Genomic DNA, 6,310 nt, shown 5'->3' with positions numbered 1-6,310 from the left:
CGAGCAAAAGGGTGAGAGAGACCGAGAGCGAGTGGTGCTGGGAACGCGTGCGCGCCACAACCAAGTCAGCAGCCCCGGTTCCCCGGGGCCGACGACTCCTCCGCTTCACTATCAGTTCGGTTCGGTCGTGGCCACGTCCGGTACGGTGTGGACCACCGTCCTGCACGTGTTTCGCTTCGTGGTGATTTTGTGCAAAAGTGTGGCCTCACCCGAGAGTGTGCTGATCCGGAACAGAAACTGCCATAATCTAAACAATTTCGTCTGCGAATGATTAGGCGTTTCAAAGAGCATTCCATCCAACGGACCACGTGGCCGGATACTGGGCAACCGATACAGGTTCGTAGCGGGAATAGGAAGTGTTTCTCTAAATTTGGATCGCCTCATCGCCGCTCGGTCTTGCAGTCCTGCGTTGTGTGTTTGATGGTGTTTTCCCTTTTTTTTTAATTCTCACCCATTTCCCAGAAGCTATCACATCGCGAGTTGTTCGCTTTTCCTTTCGATATTTTTCCGGATATGTTTTCACTGTTCCGCTCATCGAAATATGTTTGTTTGCCTTTACCACCTACGGATCTGTCTGCTGTGTGTAATCTTGAGTGGGAACTGCTCACCCCGTAGTTCCGCACTCCTGTTGGAATGTCTTGAAAAAGGGAGACGGAAAAACCGAGCGAGTTTTCCATCTTTTAATGACCCGCCAACGAGCAGAGCGTAACGTTGCCTTGAATACTTTTTAATGGGACTGAGATATGGTCTGGGTCCTGGGCCACAACACCATGTGGTTATATCCCAAATTGAATTGAGCATTTCAATCACTAACATCACCACCGTTAGCTCTAAGACTTACACGCATTTAATGCGGATTAGAACTGTCTTTTCATCCATCAATCACTCCGCCACTGCGCTGCGCAGCAGTTGGGCCCGGAATCGTACTCAGAATCGTGTCAGATTGGTAAAACCTGATGCAATCCCGTTCAGAAGCACCACTAGGAGACAAGAAGTCTCCGTCCACGGACCAACGTGCTGGCACGTGCCAGAACTTGACTCGCGACCGACCGGCCGGGGCCACTTGACACAAGAAACCGGACCGAGGGTGACGGAGAGGAAGTGTCCGGATGAGAAATACGTCCACCAAAGGCCGGAACCACACCACAAGATCCACCACAATCACAAAACACTCGCATCCGAGCATCGACACATGCGAGCGGTCACGTGCAAGGAGAGAGATTTATGTCTAAACAGAATCGGGTTCCCGAGGTTTTTGTTTTGTCACAAGCATCAGCCATCAGCTCCCGGAGATGGTTTTATTGGTTTCGGTTATGATGTTGTTATGTTTTTGCTTCCTGTAAAGCGTCCAGCGTCGCCCAAAAACGGGGGTTCTCCTGCTCCAACGTCCCCTCAATCGTCCATTATTATGGAGATTCCTAAATGATCCCCAGAGAGTCCCACTCGGGGATAGAACACTCTGCCACTCGGGCCCTTAAACAATGTAGCTATTCTGTTCGTGACAAATGGTGCTCACTAATCCCGTACGGCGCTTCCATTCGTCCCCCCCCCCCCGGCCCCGGGGAATGTGTCACGAATCGTTAATTATCTAGACACGCCGGCGAGTGAGTCAAGTCGACGTTCGACTCCATTCCATTCCACTTCGAAGGCGTACAGTCATGTCGATCGCGAGCCAATATGCGGGTGCGTATGTTAAGCAAGCGATTCGGACACAACAACAACCACTGCGACATCGCCAATATCAACATCTACCGGAACTAGCAGCAGCAGCAGCAGCAGAACTCGTCTTCGGCGACGGCGCCTGCACCTCGTATTGTCACATTTTGCGTGCGGCACCATCTTTGGATGTGAAACGACCATTTCGTTCACCTTAACCGGAAGACAACCCTAGGCCGACTCCTGCAGCGAGTGTTTGGTTGGAATATTTAATCGGTTGTCAAAACGAAGACGCTCGCCAACTGCCAAGTAGCTCTCTGGTATGTTACGGTGCAGCAGCCCTCAATTCGGGGCGCCTAGAGCTGTCGCTAATTACCTGCATAACAGAGGTTGAAGCGAGGCTAAACATAACCTTTGGAAGGGGTGGCCCGGTGGCCGAAAAAGGAGATCACCGCGGGCAGAAAGCTAGGCGATCGACGACGATGGCGTGTAGCTTGAGTCTCTGGTCTGGTCTGGTCGGAAACGGAAAGCGATAAATCAGTAACAGCTCGTTGGCATTCCATGGAGGTTCACAGATTTGCGTGCATCCAACCGATCGCCGTCGTCGTCGTCGTCGTCGTCGCCGCTGCCATCGATCACCCTAGAGCGTACTGAGAGGAACTCGTGGATTCCTTCGTGTCTTCGCATTGAAGCGAGAGACTGAGAGGACACACCTCTTGGACATCGCTCTGTGGCAACCGTAACTGAATCATAGGCACCTGCTATGCCTTCGAGATTACTCATCTCGATCTCGGAAAGTGTGATCTGAAATCGAAATGACTCACGGAGCGTTGGGAGTCACAAAATTAGCAACATTTCCAGTTTCTTTTCCATTCTTCTCCACCTCTTTTCGTCTCGATCGACCTCGGTATGGTGCGTTCCAATACTTGTTTTTCATTTGCCCCTTTCCGCCCGGATCGACTCACGATCACCAATGCAAATCCAATCGGTCCCGCGTATCGCATAAAAACCAACCATCCAAAGCACAACCAAATCCAAAAATAAAGTCAAGAACTCCGTTCCGAACCGAACGGTAATTGAAACGGAAAATGATGGCCAAACGGGTGGTTGAGGGCCGCGGACCCTATTACTGCATCGGGAAAAAGGAAATTTGCCTCCAAACCCTTGCAGCTGGTCATTAGAACGCACGTTAGTAACACTTTCCCCCCCGGGCGATGTCAATGAACAGCCTCTAGCTCTGGCGTATGCAAAATCACGCTCCCGCTATCTCCCACGATGATCGCCCACGTCGATGGCTTCCGGTAGAGGCCTCTTTCGCGATATGGTGAGCGCGCGCCGTACCACTTGTGCCATCTGCAAACCGACACTATCCGGCGTCGCGTTCTGCGCTAGCGAACCCGGTTTACCCGGCCCCGGGATGGCCAGTTGGAGTAGCGGAACTGCATCGACAAACGTATTTTTAGTCCCCAACGGATTCTGGGCGAGAAACGCGTCTTCTGAGAATGCATTTATTCTTTCTGGTTGACGGTAACGCGGAAATGGTCCCGAACGTCTGCCACTTGTCTCTCCGCTCGTGGGAAAACCGGCTCAATCATGGCCACTCCATGCACGGCCGGACCGTACACGCTACGCACGCGGGACTTTCGAGCATTTGCTCGTGCCAGGGAGCGAGGGTAAGATAGGTTGATGAGGTTTGCAGATGGTGACAACGCGATAGGTTTATCGTTTAGCGATGCGATAGTGTGACTCATCGTTACCGAAAATCATGTAGCTTAGAGTGAGTCCAGTGTCTCGTGAGTTGACCTCTGTGGTCAAAAGATGAAGTAGATTAGTCGAAGGTATTCTTTTGTTTTATGCGGAATAGGTCTTTTCGCGAAATACTTCTCATTAAAAGAGGAAAATTAATATTTATTTTAATGTTGTTCTTAATAGTAAAACTATTTTCCTAAATTTTCTTAAGCGTTTCTACATTTTTAAATGTTTCTTTCACAATTGATTAATTAAAATGAGTTAGAAAAAACATAAAAATCCAACACTATTGATTAAAATGCGATTCTAGAAACCATAACAAATACATATTTTCAGAGCATAATTTAAAAAAAAAGGGGGCATGAAAAAAATATTACTTCAATAAACGGTAATTAATTTAACGATCAAGTATCGAAGAGGAAGCCCCTTTGGTATCGGAAGTGCCTTGACACGAAACTCATCCCCTAAACGATAAAGAACGGACAAACAAAGACAAACCTCACCAACAGTGCATAATGCATCCTCATTCCCTGGCCGGTCCTAATCCTTTGCCCGCGACACAAGCACACATTGTTCCATGCCAACATTCCCTCACCATTCTACCGCACAGATTTACTAAGTCCCTTCCTCGAAGCACACACCCTACACCGCATCGTGGTTGGTGGGACCAGACGAAGCACCAAGCGGCTGCCGCAACGGAACGGTTAGTCTACGCCGGTCGCTGTTCTAGCACAGACGTGGGGGTCTTCTCTCGTGCATGTGCGCGCGCAATCGACACACTGCCAGCCCATCATGCTGGCATACTAATCGAACGGACGGACGCGGATCGAACGGACGGACGCTGATTTACACAAGAAAAAGGTGATCGATTCGTTTTCAGCCCAAGCTCTTATGGAACCAGCAGCTGCTGATAGTGCATTACACATAGCATGCGTGAGATCGTGTTTGCTTTTTAGTGGTTGCTGCTTTTTTAGTTATGTGTCTGTGTGGATTGGATACGCGTTGATCTTGTCTTGGCCAAAGTTTGATGATAAGTGAGTCGAGGTTCCCCTAGGGATCGAGCATTACAACATTAGAGTGTGCGTATGATAATGTATGTTGGCACAGTTCCAGCAGCAACAGCAGCAGCAGCAGCTGTTCGATCGTTGCCGGTGCGTTGAGAGGATCGTCGAGCAACTCTAAGGCAGACACCGGACTCTAGCATTTTGTGTGTTTTTCGCGAATTTGGCACTTAAGACCAGAGGCAGAAGCAGAAGAGGAACAGACACATTCCATCCTAAACCAAACAAACGAGTGCACGCGACTCGCGCAACGCGATTAGAAGTGATCGCGATCGGATCGCGCGGAAACCAAAATAGAAACCGGCGTTGGTTCCCGGCTCGCTGGAAACATTTTATCTCTTCACGAACCGGCGGCGTGATGGGTTTATTTACTATTATGTTCGTCCTTTTCACCAGCCGGTTGGCCGTAACTACAGCGGACAACAAAGTGTTCTATTAGTGGTTTTTAATGCGATTACTTCACCGGTGCACGTGGCCTTTAAAAAGAAACCAATCTTTCTTCAAGGTGACAGCTTACGATGGACGCGAGTGACCGAAAGAAATTCCTCGTTTTTAATTTAGCGAACCGAAAGGACAAATCAAGTACCTTTTCCCGGTGCACGTCGCATAATTCGCGCATTATCACTAGATGAAATACACGACCGCACACGCGAACGTTACACAAAATTAACCCCCGACCAGTGATAGTGCCAGGGGCGCCTTTAGAGTTTGCCGCTACCGACGAGACCGTACCCCTCTTATCAGGGCTTAAGGTCCGACACATGCTGCCTTATTATTAGCAACATTCGGCAAATTATTGTTTAGAAAACACCGAGCCATCAATCGTCTGAAGGCGGCGGCATCGGCAGCATCAGCAGAAGCAGCCCACGGTGACAAGACACGTTGAGAAGGTCATCCGAGATGCGTCTGGACATTCCGCCTTACTCAGCGTTTTGGGATTTTTTTGTTCTCTTCGAAACAATCCATCCTACTCGATCCATAGGCCAGCATCTCACGCGAGATGCGAAAGCAATCCGCTCAATCAGTGCTGGCCGAGCTTCGGTTGAATGATTGTGTTGCTGCTTCTCAATGACAAATTATTCGCTAAATGGCCAATTCCGTCACACGGTATTGAACCGCGGTGTTACTAACCTTGCACCAACGGCACGAAACAATTATCTTAATACAACCTCCCGTGGCCCCGTGACCGTACCGCCGTCGAGATCGCGCGCTCTTTGTCAGCAAATAGGGTCCGTGGATCTCTCCCCCAAAAATAGTTTCCTCCCTCCCCAACGGACGGTCAGCTGCTAATCGGTGTTCCGTGCGTTCCGTGCGTGCGTGCAGAATGGACGAGCCGAGTTTGGAAGTATCGCTTATGAACCCCAACCCGTGGCACCATTACAGCTGATTGACAATTTACGAAAAACTGCTGAGCTAGAAAACGCCTTCAGCAGCAACAGCGGCATCGTAGAGTGCCATGTTGAATGTTTAACGTGACCAATATTTACGACACCGAGGTTGCTCTTCATTTACCTGCGATGGTTGCCATAAATCCATCCTCAATCGCTCCGTCCAACCTCAGATCAGTGGCAGGTGCGGGAACCACGCTTTAGAGCGCAAACCGCAAGGGCGCGACGGCCTCGGGGGCCACGATATTACGAAATGTGCGGCTAGACACCAGGGCTGGCCCCGGGGCACGGCACCGGCAAAACCACAAAAATCTAGATCAACTGTCAATCGGCAGCTGGCAGCATAGACCATCCAGGAGGAGTGACATCGATCGTACCAGCCATCATGGAAGGGAACGCTCCACGCGTGTGTCATAAGAGAGATAGAGATGCACTCCAAACGCTGCTCATCGTCGA

General features: G+C 50.0%; 1 protein-coding gene across 1 annotated transcript in view; it reads left to right on the top strand.

Moving 5' to 3' along the window:
* The first annotated feature begins 4,128 nt into the window (after nt 1-4,128).
* LOC126581104 (protein rhomboid-like) overlaps nt 4,129-6,310 on the top strand; it is a 9,637-nt gene continuing 7,455 nt past the window's right edge. The window contains exon 1 of the mRNA XM_050244550.1: nt 4,129-4,266. The gene's annotated coding sequence lies outside the window, so the exon portion shown is untranslated. The remainder of the gene's footprint in view (nt 4,267-6,310) is intronic.

This window comes from Anopheles aquasalis, chromosome 2 (genome assembly GCF_943734665.1).
Source record: "Anopheles aquasalis chromosome 2, idAnoAquaMG_Q_19, whole genome shotgun sequence".
In the NCBI taxonomy this organism is placed as follows: Eukaryota; Metazoa; Arthropoda; class Insecta; order Diptera; family Culicidae; genus Anopheles; species Anopheles aquasalis.
Note: the sequence above shows the minus strand (reverse complement) of the source record. Positions and strands in the feature narration are given on the sequence as shown.